General features: G+C 32.1%; 1 pseudogene; it reads right to left on the minus strand.

Annotated features, from left to right (window-relative positions):
* Nucleotides 1-16,499: 16,499 nt before the first annotated feature.
* LOC145259323 (5S ribosomal RNA) lies at nt 16,500-16,618 on the minus strand (annotated as a pseudogene).
* Between the last annotated feature and the right edge of the window lie 396 nt (nt 16,619-17,014).

Genomic DNA, 17,014 nt, shown 5'->3' on the forward strand with positions numbered 1-17,014 from the left:
CTCGTAGACATTACCTTCTCTCTTTGAGAAAGAATTATTTTATTACTAATCGCCTGAGGCGCCTCTGCCGAGGAATGCTGAAAGGGTTGCTCGCGCATTTTTTGCAGGCAAGAATGTTCCATCTGAGGAGGGAGCTGGTTCTTAAATCTCACTTTGCAACCCCAGTGTCATATCTTCTCGCCGTGGGAGAGAGAGATAAATTCATCAAGAAATTCCGTTTGATGATTTGTTGGCTTGCTGGCACACTAAGAACAGACTCAATGCGTTTCCATTCGTAAAGCCAATTTACGCTGGTCATCGGTGTGGCGCATCATTAACAGGCATTGTTCACCGAGTATATTTGCCAGGTAGTTTTTAAATTATTTTTCATGACTATGGTTGCTCCTATTGGAATGATGGAAATCTTGAGATTCCAGTTTCGTTTCATGTCATAAATAAGACTTTGTGTAACGTTATACACGTTTACACGCGTATACCCAACATATTGTAGCAGAGTAAGTCGCAAGGAACATAAGACAAGTAATAAATCGACTGCTTTTTTTTGTAACAACGATATTTATTTACTCATTCTCCCATCACGCGTGACTTCTCGTGACTTCACCTACGTTTCTAACGTGATCGTCTTCTCTGACGCCTGTCATCTCGAACGTCAATTCGAACATGCTCTTCTGTCTGTTGCACACGGTTTTTATAGTCTTTTTCTTCATCCTTACAGTGACATCATTTCGCATTTCGTATGCATTTGCATACGCGCGGCCGCGCTCTGTTAAATTTGTTATTTCATTATTTTCTTTCTCTCGACATGATGATTTTATGATTTCGTAAATTTTATGAAACACTTTATTAATGATTTCCTTCGAAGGTTTTGCATTTGAATATTAATTAACAAGAAAATGGTGAATTAGTTATTTTACGTAATCTCAACTTAAAAAAAAAATTCCTCAAGTTCTATGAAGATCTTCAAAGAATTAGGCATGATGTAAAGTTATAATTTGCAACATATCCACCACTTTTGAGATTATCTACTGGAAAACCGTGTTATTTAAAAAAAAATCACAAATCTTTTATACGAATCGATTGTTAAATCAATTTATTTTGTTTGGTTTGGTTGTTTTATTTTACGGTATACTAACCATTTTCGTGTTTTTTGAATGCCTCATCCAGTAATTATTTTTAAATGTTTTTATGCTTCAAGCATCTTCAAATGTTGTTTGGTTCAGTTGTTTTGTTAAAAATATTGTTGTTTTTGGTTGTGGCTTTGAAAAAACAATATCAATGTTTTGTGCATTTAAGCCAGAAAGTCAATATTTTCAGATAGCCTGATCCGTTAGCACCAGAAATTAATTTTGTAAGTAAATAATATGTAAATGTTAGATTTTTAAAAATCCCCTGGTAGGTATTATCACTTCGGATTAAAATTGAAATTAATGACAACAAACGACTGATTGAACACTCACCGAAAGGTTTCAAAATTGTGGCCTCGTAACTGAATGCAGTTTTGAGGTAGGAATAATTGCTAGAGTTGGGAGGAACGATGGCAGACGAAAAGGTAGAAACGGTTGAGAAAGATGGATCTCGTTGTTATGTGGTGGAGTAGAGGCGAACACCTTGCCTAAAAGAGTTCCAAGTAGTTTTGAGTCTCAACTAGGACAAAATCTATAAAAACAAATAGAGTGAACTTCAGAATGACCGTAACTAAAGGGTGTCTCTACAGATCCTAAATTGGGGCCTAACTACCGGATGCATTGAAAGCTATACCCAGATCATCGACAAGATAACTCCTTCAGACTAAATCATAATTCAGTCTTTATATTCACTTGTCCACCAGATTCGCAATCTTTGTATATCTGAAAAAAAAAAAAAACGAAAAAAAACCCCGAAAATATTTTTACACATTTACAAGATAACAAATCTACATAAGAACAACATTCGAATCGAATATATTTGTGTTGTTTAGATTAATCAGATTATTGTTCGCATTTTAGATGTTATGTTACATAGCGAGGGTCGTGTTTGAATGGGAAAGTTTAAAGGTGAGAAGTCATACTAGCGGATGTTAATGAAACCACATGATTTCCCGTCGGGGCTTTTCTATCTCTTTTGTCTTGTGAAACTCAAGTAAAAAAGACATATCTGGCTGCTGTACCTAATAGGGAGGTGGTAGCTCGCGCAGTGTGCCCGGGAGTAGCACTACGGTCTATCTATCTATCTATCTATCTATCTATCTATCTATCTCATACGCATACAAGTTGTGTCTTTGATGTTTTTCTGTAACTGTCTTTTTAAACAAACCTTTTCATATAAACATCGCTGTCCAAGTGAGTTTATCAAAAGACGACGATGTAACCCTCGACCGTATTAAGCTACATCTTGTCGAGTTTACAAGGACTCGTGGCGCAACGGATAAACGTGCTAATTATAATCAGTTTTAAATGTCAATTTTCTGCAGGTCGATAGTTCATTCGCCCCTGAATTCAATAAAAGTTTTGCTTCCATAAAGATTCCCGAGTTCGACCGAATTAAAGCATAAGTAAGTCCGAATGAATAAAAGCAGGAAGTGTTATTTGTGCTAGAACAATAAGTCATGTCCTTGAAAATCATGCGCCAGTTTATCTATGGATATAAAAAAGTGACGGCCTGCTACAATCTTGGATCAGGTGGAACATGAATTTTTCCAGACTTGAATGACTCATAATCCCAGCATGAACTATTTCAAAGGTTAGCCTATTTCTTACGTTGTCCTTATACTCTAAGGTAAATATTTCTCACACTGTAAGTTTGTCATCTAAATATATTGATACTATGTACCACATATTCGCAATATGATTTTGTTTATTAAAAAATAAATAGATTGATTGACTATAGTCGAGGCAACCAGAACGCTTTCATTTTTATTGGTTGCTATATCAAGACGTAAGGGTGGGTTCCACCCCTTTTCCTAAGTTTCCCCACTTACCCTTACAATGGTGACTGTTTAGCAAGGAGACCTTTTTGATATTTATTAGGATTGAATCACATTGATTTTATTGCTGGGACTCAATAGGAAATATGTTAAACATTGATGAAAACACATAGAATTATTTTTAGTTACTATTAATCAATTATTTATTGAAATAACTATTAGATTAAAGAAAAACTAATACGAATTTTTAAGAAATCCTATAAAAACTGTAATCATGACTATATTTTGAAATGTTTTTGTCTCAAATCAATGCCTTTATCTGGACTAAATTAAGCAAATATAACTGCTTTACAATAATGTTGCATATCAAAATGAAGTTTAAATTGTAAAAATTAAGCCAATATTTTTTCTGATTTAGTTTTCATAGTCTAAAATATATGAGTGTTTAATTAATCAAAATTAAAAAGAATTAGTAAATTCTACGGTAAAAAACACGCAAACATATGATTCTCCTTCGTTTTTTAGTAGGTTTAAAGTCATAGAGTGAATGCCGAATGCGGTATGTTGGTGAAAGTTAAGTATAGTCAAAAGTTTGTTGTCAAAAAAAAAAAAAAAATGACACCCGGCCTTTCTCCGGCCCTCAAAACAAACAGGTGGTAGAGCCTAAGTTAAATAGAGATTATAATTATTTTATTTGACTAAATAAATTGCTCATTTGGCTTGAAGAAAATTGTAGTATCTAATACTACGTCTTTTCTGTCCTCGGTCATTGAAGGTGAAATTTTTCTAAACTGAGACAATTTTAATTTTACCCGAAGCTAGAGTTAGCCTTTTTGAGGAGCTGGATTTTCCCTACATTAAAACACTACCTTGTGTCTAATTCTGCCTTCGTGGGTAGGCAAGAAACATGTTCATGCGATCAAATATTTTTTAATTAAACGAGCTTACTGTAACAGTAACCACTGACCGACTTTTCGTGCAAAAAAGAAAAGCAACAACAATAATATATAAGAAAAGGAAATAGCAGCAAATGTTGGCGAGTAGCGCTCACTCGGCTTGCAGTCGGCATTATGGCCTGTCGTTAGTCGGCCACTTGTTGTTATATATACCCGATCTAAAAATAACCGCTTTATTTTTTTACTGTCGCTTTTTTCATTTGAGTCACACGCGAGACTGGGGAATACGGGGATGCCGTCGGTGTTTGTTTACATTGTTACATTGTGACTAAAAAAAACTACTTGTTTATTGGCCGGATATATATATATATATATATATATATATATATATATATATATATATATATATATATATATATATAGGGAGAGAGAGAGAGAGAGAGAGAGGAAGAAGAGAGAAGGAGTAGAGGAAAGAGATGGAGAGGGTGGACAGCTAGATTAGCCAAAGAAAGAAAAATGAAACGAAGTAACCGAAAATTGGAATTATATATATATATATATATATATATATATATATATATATATATATATATATATATATATATATATATTAGCAGACCGCTTGAAGTTGCCCGGTCGTAAAATACGCTCAAATATATTTTAATTTACTCAGATTTCTTATTTATTATTATATTTCTCTATTGATGATTAATTTTAATTAATATATAGTAGTTACCGCTAAGCGTGGCCCCGTTGTAAAATAGTTTGTATTGTAGTTAAATTTATGCAGATTTCATATTTATTGTTAAATTTATGTAGTGACCACTTATCAAGATCCGGAGGCCACTCGGGGATAAGGCTTATTGCGTGTACAGTAATCGTAAGTAATGGAGATTTGATAAAGTGTCTTACTTAAGGGGGCGGTTTATCAGGAACTTGTTTATGTTGGACTTGAAGACATCCAAGTTGTAGTCAGATGGGAAACAGGCAAACGGTAGAGAGTTCCACAGGCGTGCACTTCTAAGAAAGAAGCTTTGTTCATGGGATCTACATTTTGATTTAGGCACAGATAAAGAGTGGTTTCGGCTAGATGGGTGTTTTTCGTGAAAGATTGGCGAGGGGGGACCAGAGATTGGAGATCAGACGAGCACCTGCTATGGATATAACGATAAAACAACGACAGGATCGCAACGCCTCTTCTGTGGGAGAGAGGTTGCAGGGAAGAGAAAAGGGCATCTGCCACTAAGCTATTATAGAGTCAATATTCTATTGATTATTATAATATTGTAGGTAATATATAGTAGTAATTACAAACGGTTTTTTTCTTCAAAAATATAACTTAGGTGCCACTCGAATTGAAACAAAAACATGCAGCTTTCCAGCCTTATTTGTTATATATATATATATATATATATATATATATATATATATATATTATATATATATTACATCTAAGCCACCAACATATGGACATGAGTAAAAATTAATCGAGATTAACGTAAAAAATGCATATTTGCACATTTTTAGAGAAACAGATGAAGTCGACTTACGTTTGCAAAATTTTATTTTATCAATTTTGACATCATATTGGCTATTTTATATCATATATATATTCGCAAAAATCAAGGCAACAACATATAAAATGAGAACATCTTGTGTATTTTCTTATGCGTTACATGTGTTTCGTAACTGTTTGGACAATTTTTAAATATTATATCACTTAAAAATATTCTAAAACAACTACTCTTCAAACGGCTACATACACTATTTATACATATATGAGTACATTTATAATCTCTATTTAAAGAGAACAAGAAGTTTGATATACCTATACACTATCCTTATTTTCATTTTGTCTTTTTTTATTTTTCGATAGCCTTTGTATTTAGTAATCGCCATATTTTCGTATTTTTACTTTTTCAATGGTATTTCAACCTATTTTAATATTAATTTAATCTTTTGTAAAATTTTATTTTATTTTAATAATTATTTCCCTCCAATTTATTTAATTGATTTATTTCGAAATACTAACCCTAACCCTAACCCTAACCACTTCAATTTCTAGTTTATATTTATATGCTCGATTGTTTCTTCCATCAGCTCCGATAGTTTCTACTGATTAATTAATGCTGTACATATTATTTCTTAAAAAGTTAATTTAAATATTAAAAATTAAAATTTATTTTCATCCAATAAGGGTTATCCCAATAATTTAAATTACATTTTTTTCTTTTTTTATTATTCATCATTATCTAAGCATTTTCTTTTAGTTTAGCTTTTCTTTTTCGTATTATCCGTAAAATCCTTGCGTTTAAAAGGAAATAAATCTATTTTGTCAATTTTTACCAATTTATGAATGTATCGAACGTCCATGCATTAATATTTTTAATATATATACTTTAGTATTTATTAATCGCCCTTGTTTAACTTTAAACTTATAATTATTACATTATTTTCTTTATAACAATCTCAGTTCAATTTCTTACTTCGTTTTCTTCAATTTTATATTTTGATTTTTTATTTTAATCTTCGGGTATTATTTTATTATCCATAACTATGATTAAAATTAAAATTACTTCTATTTCTCTTTGTTTTTAGTTTTTATATTACGTTCATTTTAGCTTCTGTATCTTAAGTTGGGGATGTATTTATTCATTTATTTATTACACAATTTTGAAATCTTGGTATCAAATTAAAACATTCTCTTTCCACGCATACATTTTACCCTCAACATCAGTATTTTTTTCTTTTTCAAATTTATTGTAATCAAGTTTTAGGCGTGATAACAGGAATGAAGACAGCTTTGTATAACATTTAATTTTTTGTCTAAAATTTCCTCTTTAGGATTCATTATATGGTATAAATATAGATTAGCTCTTTTGATTTACTCGATTTCTACTTTCTATGTGTATCTACTACTGACCATTTAAATTCCAAATCTTTTTATTCTTACGTAGTTCCATAACGCAATCACCTAATGCAATTGTGTTTATCTTCTTATTTTTAATAATTATATTTGTTCTATCCTTATTTGTATCATTATCAGCATTGGTTCATTCTTTGATCCAATTTTAAAAGATGCAACATGGTTTCGGTAAATGACCTTAAAAAACAATCAATCCTCATAAGTATATATTTTTACTGTTATCCACTTTAATTTCACATTTGTATACAATGTAAGAAATTAAGCAATTGCCCTCCAATGGACATTCTTAAGGTATTCTACGCTTACATTTTCTCACCAGATTTAGCTCACCTAATTCAATCCTATTATTATTCACTATTTTGTTTATTTTACCATAATCGAACCTATGATAGTATTACTTAAATTGGCAGTGAGTGAAAATTAAAGTTTCACCGTATTTTTATTATATATTTTACTTAATTTATTTTCAGGAGGAAAGTTCTTAGCAATTATTTTGTAAAACTCTTAAGTAATATTATTTTGTATATATTCGCTGAAAGGAGAACTAAACCAACTTGTTTTTTTTGCGTCTATTTCTCTCATTCATTGTATTATTACTTCTTCATTATTTACAATTTCATTCTTTTATTTTTCTCATCATTTTTTTATCTAATTTTATTCTTTACCTTTCCTCTTCCTTTCATCGCCATGTTATATGAAATTGTTCTGTTCGTTGTATTGTTGCGTTTGATTTTTCCTTGATATCCACATTTAACTAACATTTCCTTATAATAATCCTTATACTATAACAGAGTGAATAATATATTACCCATAAATTAGAAGATAATGCCTGGGAGGATGATAGCATGACAACAAAATAGTTACTGCACTACGCTCCTCAATATAGAAGAAGAAAAAAAAACTATAAGATAGTTTAAGTTTCAGACAAACAAATACAAAATCTCCATTCGTAATAAATCAGTCATCGTTTATAGATCCAAAATGTTGATTATTTTTACTGAATCATATTTTCAAACTTTAACTACATAAAATTTGGACGATGATTTACTTTCTTCCTTGTCGGCCGTCCGTACTTTTCTCTGACTTCTTTAATATTGCTGATCTCTTTATTTTCTCATTCAAAAAACAAATTCACGGTCACTTTTAAAGAATAGTCACAGAGGAGTTTTGTTTTTATGGGGGTAGTTTCGAGTATTGGCGGGGAATTCCAAATTAAAGTAGTTTACGATTTCAAAACCATCTCATTTGCTTTTCTTTTGAGGACTTTTTAATTTTATTTTATTTTGTTGGGTGACTAAAATTATATTTTAACCTAATCATGTTCGTGCTTAGTTTCGTCTGGCTTTTTAATTCGTTTTGTGGCTTTCGAATTGTAAACCGCTTCAATTATTCCAGGATTGATTAAAGAATCTCTCTCAATATTCGAAACTGACATGATAAGAACTAAAATATTTTGGATACCAATTCTATACATGTACCCATACGCTTTCGATTCAATTGAAAAAAAAAAAACAACAACTTTTTTTTTTCTATTTTTCAATTGTTTTGAACGTTTTCAAGAAATTAATCCACTCTCGGATTCGAACTCTTATCATCTAATACAAAATCATGTTTCCAGTGCATAGTCGGTTTTTAGTATTGTTATTTTCATATAAGTGTTAATTTAGCGGTAAATTTGGAAAGTTTTTTCTCAAAGGGATTAACTCATAATCAACTCTCAAAACAAACAACAGCAATAAAAAAAACTTTGATCGTGTAAAAAAAATTATGATTGTCAAATAAAAAAAATGATAAAAATCATGACCGAGAAAAATTAAGAAAAAAACATTGAAACCATTTTTTCCGACGCGAAGAAACAAAAACTAATTAAAAAGCGTCTTTTTAAGATGAATACAACGAGTGATGAGAAGAAAGCGGCTTAAAAAATGGCGAATTAGCACGATATTAGCGTTGCTAATGAGCGAAAGGGCGTTGAAAAAATTATTTGATGGGGAAAAAATAAACGAAAAGTTGAACAAAATAATATAGAAGAAAAAGTGTAAATACCAGTAATATATTAACGAATAAAGAACAAAATGCAAGTATACACATTGATTATTTGAAATAAACGCAACGGAAATGGAAACACGAATCAACATATCGGGTGGTAAACGACGAATAAAAAAACATAAAAATAATAACAAAAGCCCGTGCGCTAAGTAACAACAAAAAAAAACAAAACAAAAAAACGTAAAGCAGTCAACTGCTCGCGTGCGGGAAGAAAAAACGGGCACTTATTTTTTTTTCAGCATTAAAAACTTTAATAAATTTAAATTGGATTTTCTTTAAAAGTAATCTCTTTTGATTTGTCATTAGAAATAATGAGTCACTTTCTGATTAGTTATTAAGATTTTTTTGTATTAAAAAAAAAACATGTTTCTAAATTTTTGAGATGAGAATTGATCATTTGGATTATTTGGATTCTTCAGACTATTGCTTTCGCCTGGAATGTTATTTTCACAACGTTCCAGTCGACTTTCTTCATGTGTATCTTATTGAATCTGAGAATCTTTCCGTCTAACTATAAAATCTTTCTATCTAACCTGGAAATCTTTCTGTCGAACTCGGAAATTTTTCTGTCGAACTCGGAAAAGTGCACAGAATTTCGAGAATAGTTTGCTCTCATTCCGTAAACCATGACTCAATAGAACTCCTAAGTAATTCGCAATTGTATGTTGAGTGTCGCTCACTGATTGAACCTTCAATCTCCAGAAAAATGTTACTTTTATAATTGAATTTTACAAAGTAAAGTTATCCCCTACGCCATGGATTTTGCAGACTTTTCCTTGATTCTTTCTTTTCACAAAGTTATTTTTCTCTTTCTAACTTTCTTTTATTTTTCCTTAATTCTATAGTTTAAGTGGGATGCGTCCTGCGTATGAACTTCAAGTGGATCCGATAGTAATGTCCCAAATAGAGGGCTTTGATGACTGTTACATAATTCCGTAGTACCAATTACTCCTACCCGAAGTGAAGTACCTGTAAAATTCCCATCGATTGATTAAATAAAATTTGACTCGGTAAAAACTACATCTAGTACCGAGCCTTCAATTTAAATGCCCTGAAAAGTAATTCTTAGTTAAAACTACTCCCAGGTCCACTCTACGCATGTGTTAAGTAGAATCTTATAATTTACAGACTATTTGCTTATAAAATCTACAACTGCAGAGCATCTAATTTTTAAACGTAACTTTGGTCATAAAACGATCAAACAATGATCGATATGTTCATGGTTCCTATTTACTTGTCTCCCCACAAAGGTCGTTTTTTTTAATGTAGAGAAAATTCAGCTCCCCAAAAGGAGCACTGTATATTGGAAAAATAATTGTCACAATTTAAATAGATTGTTCTTTAATCGATAAATAACACAACAGAATAATGTAGCATCAGAACACATACTACACTTTTCCCTAGCAAAACGGATTCTTTGTTTACTCATATTATAAACTTTAATATTTTTCCTTTTCTTTTGTTGATTTTATCACATCATAATATCGTTTGTTTTCTTTTTTATTTGTTCGTTTTTCATTAATTTTCATAGCAAGATGTGCGTGATTTGTTTACTTGAAACCGTTGAGGTCCATGCCGAATTCAAAGCTATACTGGTCAAATGCACAGGGGAAAATCTTCATCTTAAACATATTACCTGCAGTCCAAATTCAACTGAAGTATGTGAAGCGCACATTCCAAAAATTGCTTCTCTATGGAATGTCTATATTAAATACATATGTATTCTCACTCTATAATAAAGAACAATATATATATATATATATATATATATATATGTGTGTGTTTGTGTGTGTGTGTGTGTGTGTGTGTGTGTGTGTGTGTGTGTGTGTGTGTGCAAAAGAGATATTTATTACATACATATCAAATATTATGATAAGGTTTTTTTTTAAATTTCTCATCGACATACCTTTTGTAACTCACCTTTCTTTCTAAAAATCACCAGTGTGGAGGATGGTTGTTCATTCAGTCATTCAGTCATACGATCCAGATTCAAGTCAACATTTTTTTTTCTGTTTGAACGGCTAGAACCACGGTGAAAGAAGAAGAATTAAAATCTATTTATGTCCATGTAGGCGGACACATCTAGAAATCTGTTATAAACAGTGTTCAACGAGCCGATTAAGCAGAATTTACACACACACACACACACACACACCCACACACAATCAATCTCCATGTAGATAAAGAAAAAAAACAGACAGATGTATTCAAAGGTTAAAGTAAACTTTATGCATAACAATATATTAGCTTCGAAGGAGAAAAGTTCATTGAAAAAATAAAAGAAAGACTAAAAAGAAACTGAAGAGAAATGTTTATAAATGTTTTCGGGGGATCTCTTCCTTTTGGTTTTTAGGACTAAGTTCGATTAAAGTAAGGGCGTATTTTTCTCTGTGCCGATTTCTGTTTTCCTTTTATTCTCTCTTTTCTGGTTCGCAAAAAAGGCCCGTGTTTTTATATCCACCTGTATAATCGAATTGACAAGAAATTATTTTCATAACTATTTTTCTTTTTTGATTGGAAGAATGCGCGGTGCCTGGCTGTGCACCGACATTTTTTAAACATTTTGTACTTGGCAGGAATTGGTGGAAATTGGGTGGAATTTGATTACTTAAAGTGGCGAGACAGTAAAAACTTGTTTACATTGGACTTGAAGACAACCATGTTGCTGCCAGCTGGGAAGCAGGCCAGTAGAAGAGTTCCATAGGCGGGCAGTTCTAGGAAAGAAGTATTGTTCATGGAATTTTGGTTTAGATTTAGGCACAGATAAAGAGTAGGGAAATTTTTTAGTAGTTGCTGTAGTCAGACGGGTGCTTTTTTTGTTAAAGTTTGGCAAGGGGGGTATAAATTGAAATAACGATGGAAATAACGATGGAGCAGAGTCAAGATCGCAACGTCTTTTCTGTGGAAAAGAGTTTGCAGAGAGGAAAAAAGGGCATCACCTATTAGATTTCTAAGACGATCTTGAACTTTGTCAAGGGAAAATGGGATGCTCCAAGCAGCTTCATCCTAGATGTGGCAGCAGTGCACGAGAGTGAGATACCTTCTAAATTGCAAGCACGACGCGATCATTTTTCTAGCCACTTTAGCAACAGATTTGATGTAAGTCTCCAATTTGATGTGAGAAGCTGTTCAAAGCAGAGCTGCTTTGAAACGAAAGCCATTCATATCAATTGTGGTCAAGTGGAAATCAGAGCGCTAGTGGTAAAAAAGACAGAAGCTTTATCTTGAATGCGTTAAAATTCACCAACTACCTTTTCCCCTATTGCACCACGAGCTGAAGATCGGAGGAGAGAGACTCGACAGATCTTGGTCGTTGCTTGTCTTTGAAATGTTGCTAGAAATGGTAATAGAGTCTGCGTATATATGGGTGAATGGTCTTAAATTGTGAGTTGGGAGATCATTGATGAAGATAAGAGAGTTGTGCCTTGAATGGATTTTTGAGGCACACCAGTGTTGATATTTTGATTATGCTCATTGATGACTACGTGTATAAACCAGTCAAAGAGAAAGGATTCGAGAGTTGAGAAGACATTTCCAGATATTCCTTAGCTGAAAATCTTGTGAAGTAGACATTTATGTAAAACCCTATCAAATGCATTAGATATGTTGAGAGCTATTGCTCTAGAGAGGAAGCCCTCACCACGTGAAATGGTTACGTCCGGGTGCTAGAAATTAAAATCGTCAAACATAAGTTAGCAAGTATAACACGTGCCTTTTTCCAGCACCTGAACGAGGGTAGGGGAAGCGAGAAAGGGAAACAACTCAACCTTATCTTGCAGTCTGGAATCAATTATTAAAAAAAGATTCTCCACTATATCATGTTTGTTTTATTTTAAACATCGCAAAGTGAATAATTTGTACATAAAAGCATAGAATAACTGATGTAATTCTATGCTTTTATGTGGATATTTTTTAACATATGAAGATAAATGGCAGATGCCAAAAATAACGACGCATTTTATTTACGGAGGTTGTTTCTACTATTATATAATTAAATTTCATATTAGTATATTTCGAGTGTACACTGATATAATTTAATTGTACGCAACTATAGTTAGACTGTACAATGATGTATTTGAATTGTACATCAGTATATTTTAATTGTACACTAGTGTATATGGATTATGCACAAGTGAATTTCCATTGTACAATTGTTAATTTAAATTGTGCACTAGTATATTTAAATTGTAGACGTATACTTTAATTGTACATTTGTATATTTCGATTGTATACTGGTATATTTAAATTGTACACTAATATATTTGCAGTTTATATTGGAATATTTTGCTTTTACAATCATATATTTAAATTGTGCACTAACATATTTTGATTGTAAACTAGTATCGTACAAGTATACACGAGTATATTACGATCGTCTTCTCGTATATTAGAACTGTATAGTTTATTTTGATTGTACACTAGTATGTTGAAATTGTATAATACATTTCGGGTGTACACTAGTATGTATCGATTGCATACTGGTATACTTTAATTGTACTCTCGTATAGTTCGATTTTACACTAATATATATATATCGATTATGTCTAGGTATATCTTAATTCAAAACTATGTTTCGATTTTACACTTGTATATTTCGATTGTCCATTTTTATATGTCGATTGCACACGTACACTTAATAGTACACTAGTATATTATAAAAGTACTCTAGTATGTCAGATTGTATATTTTTAGTGTACACTAGTATATTTCCATTGTACTATATATAAATTGTCAACTAGTATATATAAATTGTTGCCTAGTATATACACATTGTCGACTAGTATATATAAATTATCGACTAATATATATCGATGGTACACTAGTATATTTTGATTTTATACTACTATATTTCGAGTGTTTACTAGTATATTCCGGTTGTACAATATTATATTCCGATTATACATGAGCATATTTATACTGTATAGTTATATATATGCCTTGTATACTATTACATGTCGATTTTACAAAAATATATTTATATTGCACACTAATATATTTAAATTGTATACTTATATATTTTTATCGTACACTAGTACAGGGTGCGTCTGGTATTCGAGAACATATATTTCCTTTTTAAAAATAATTAAAAAGACAAACAAAAGCATCATGATTACAAAAAGTCACTTTATTGTACATAAAATAAAATATAATTTTTTAACTTTATTAAAAAAAATCGCCATCAGCATCAATTACAGCTTCTATTCGAGACCTAAACCGTTGACAGACACGTTTAAGATGGTCCTCGTCGATATCCTGCATTACTCTGACTATGGATCCTTTCAAAGAATCTTTAGTGTTATGAGGATGTTCATGAACATCTCTCTCAACAACGCCCCACACATAATAATCAAATTGATTTAGGCCTGGAGAGCTTGAAGGCCACAAATTGGGGGTAGTGTGATCATGGAAATTCTCTGCTAACCATCCTTGTGTCTTCTGAGCCTTATGTGCCAGTGCAGAGTCTTTTTGAAAGATGTAGGGCCTTCCATTTCTTACTCTATCAATCCAAGGTTTCACAACAGTAATCAGGACTTCAATGTAAGCAGCAGAATTGATTTTTAGTCCTTGTGGAAATAAATGTGGTGGCATCACATGTCCCTCATTGCTAACCACACCCAAAACCATAACAGTTGTTGGAAATTTTATGTGCATGACTCTTGGAACTTCAGAAGGGTCAGCACATGGACATCTGTCATTTCTTCGGTTTACCTTTTGGTCTTGATCAAAAAAATTTTCGTCTGAAAAAAACAAAGAATGTGTTGCTCAGCAGGATGTTTCAGTTTTCTTAAAAGCCTCTTGGATCTTACCAACCGATTTTCTTTGGTGGTCTCGGAGATAAACTGGCCTCTCTTCATCACATACGACTTGTATCGAAGATTTTCGTGACACGTCCTACGAATTATAGCTTCTGAGACATTAAGATCTTTTGCAATTGACCTCATTGACTTTTGAGGGCTCTCATCAATGATGTTCTGAACTCTTTGAACAAATTCAGGTGTTCTTATGCTGTCAGAGCGTTGTTGATGCTTTTTGCGTTTAGCAATTGGAGAAATTGGACCATTTTTGTCCTCTAATTCTTTGCAAACTTTAAAGACAAACAATCGGGCAACTTTTAGAAATTGTGCAATTTGCAAATCACTGTGTTCTGCCATTGTTGCAACTATTACAGCCTGTCCTTTGTTCGAACATGTTTTGCCTCACATACACACACCCACATGTACGCACACACACGCACGTATATACACATCCACGTACACACACATACACGGTCGCGGGCGCGCAAACATGCACACATTGGTGACGTCACTTCCTTTTAAGTGAAATCCAGACAAGCGCAGTAAGAACACTGACCCCGGTATAAAAGTCAACAACAACGTTCAACTTCCCCTTTCTTTCCTTTTGCCTTGGTTTGTCAACCAGAGAACTTCGCGTCAACAGCTTGTTGCCTGAAGACACTTCCACGTGGCCGACTGCTACCATGCACGCGCGGCTTTACTGAGGTCAACCCTCTCTCTTTTTTTTTCTACATGCTGGAATGCCATTTCTCTTTCCCCTACTTTATTCCACTTTTTCCACGCGCGAAGTCGTCAACGACTGAACTGAACACGTGTTCCACCTAAACCATTTATTTTCAACAGAAAATAAACAATATGTGTATTTTATTCAGCAATTGAGTTTTTTTCCTTCCTTCCATTATTTCATTATTTTCTTTTGTAGCGAGTTAGGATTATTATATCCTCGTCCGCAACACCTTTCGTTTCCTGAGTTATATTAATATCTGCCATAATTAATTTTCTGAAAGAAACAAAGTAAAAGATTAAATAATAGATAAAAGAGATTAAATAAGTGATGTTCTCAAATACCAGACGCACCCTGTATATTTAGATTCTACACTAATACATGTACATTACACACGAGTATGTTTCAATTTTACACTGTTAGATTTTGATTGTACCCTAATATATTTAAATCATATAACAATATACTTCGATTTTAGGTATGTATATTTATATTGTATACTTATATATTTAAATTTTTACTTGTATATTTCGATTGTATTTTAGCATATTTCGATTGTACATTAATATATTAAAATTTTACAAGAGCATGTTTTAATTGTACAATAATATATTGAAACTGCATACTAGTATATTTCGATAATACATTAATATATTTAGATTGTACAGCAATACATTAAAAGTATATATTTGTATGTTTCGATTTCATACTTTCATGTTTGGAATGTGAATTAATATATTTCAATTGCATACTAATATATTTTTATTGTACACTAACGTATTTAAAGCGTATACTAGTACATTTCGATTTTACACTCGTACGTTTATATCGTACACTACTATATTTAAATTGTACGTAAGTATATTTCGATTGTACATGAGTATATTAATATTTTCAACATATATATTTAAATTGTGTAGTATGTTTCGATTGTACACTAGTATATTGTAATTGTATAGTATATTTCGAGTACAAACTACTATATATTGATTGTACACTAAAACGTTTCATTGTATAACCGTATAGTTTAACTGTGCGTGCAGTCGGCACCAACCCTATTCAGGGTTTAACCGGCTTCTTCTGAAGGAGGAAGTTTCATGGGAGTATGAAATTCACAAGCGATCTCCAGTCGCATGTGTATCTCCGTTAGGGGAGATGACGACATTAGGTTTTTGCAACTTTTTGCAGGGAGGTGTCGACGTCCTCCTACATACAGCACCTGGACTTCCCAAATTGGTCACCCATTTTAGTAATGACTAGGCTCAACGTTGCTTAACTTCGGTGATCTGACGAGAACCGGTGTGTCAACGTGATTATGCCGTATATTTTTGTTATAGTTTAAATGTACATTAGTATATTTCGATTGTACACTAGTACAATTTTGTACACTAGTATCCTTTAATTATACACTAGTATATTTAGATTTTACAGAAGTATATACTGATTGTACAATAACGTATTTAAATTGTACACTAGTATATTTTAAATGTACACACATATATATTAAATATACACTGGTATATTTCGATAGTACACAAGAATATATTTTGTTTGTACACTAGTATATTTCGATTGCACACTAGTATATTTGGATCGTATGCTTGTTTATTTCTTATTGTATAATAGTATATTCCTATTGTATACTAGTTTTTTTTCGATCGTACAGTAGCATATTCTAATTGCACACTAATATATTTTAATCGTACATTAGATTAATTTAAT

This window comes from Euprymna scolopes, chromosome 34 (assembly GCF_053919585.1).
Source record: "Euprymna scolopes isolate OS-2025 chromosome 34, ASM5391958v1, whole genome shotgun sequence".
Lineage (NCBI taxonomy): Eukaryota > Metazoa > Mollusca > Cephalopoda > Sepiida > Sepiolidae > Euprymna > Euprymna scolopes.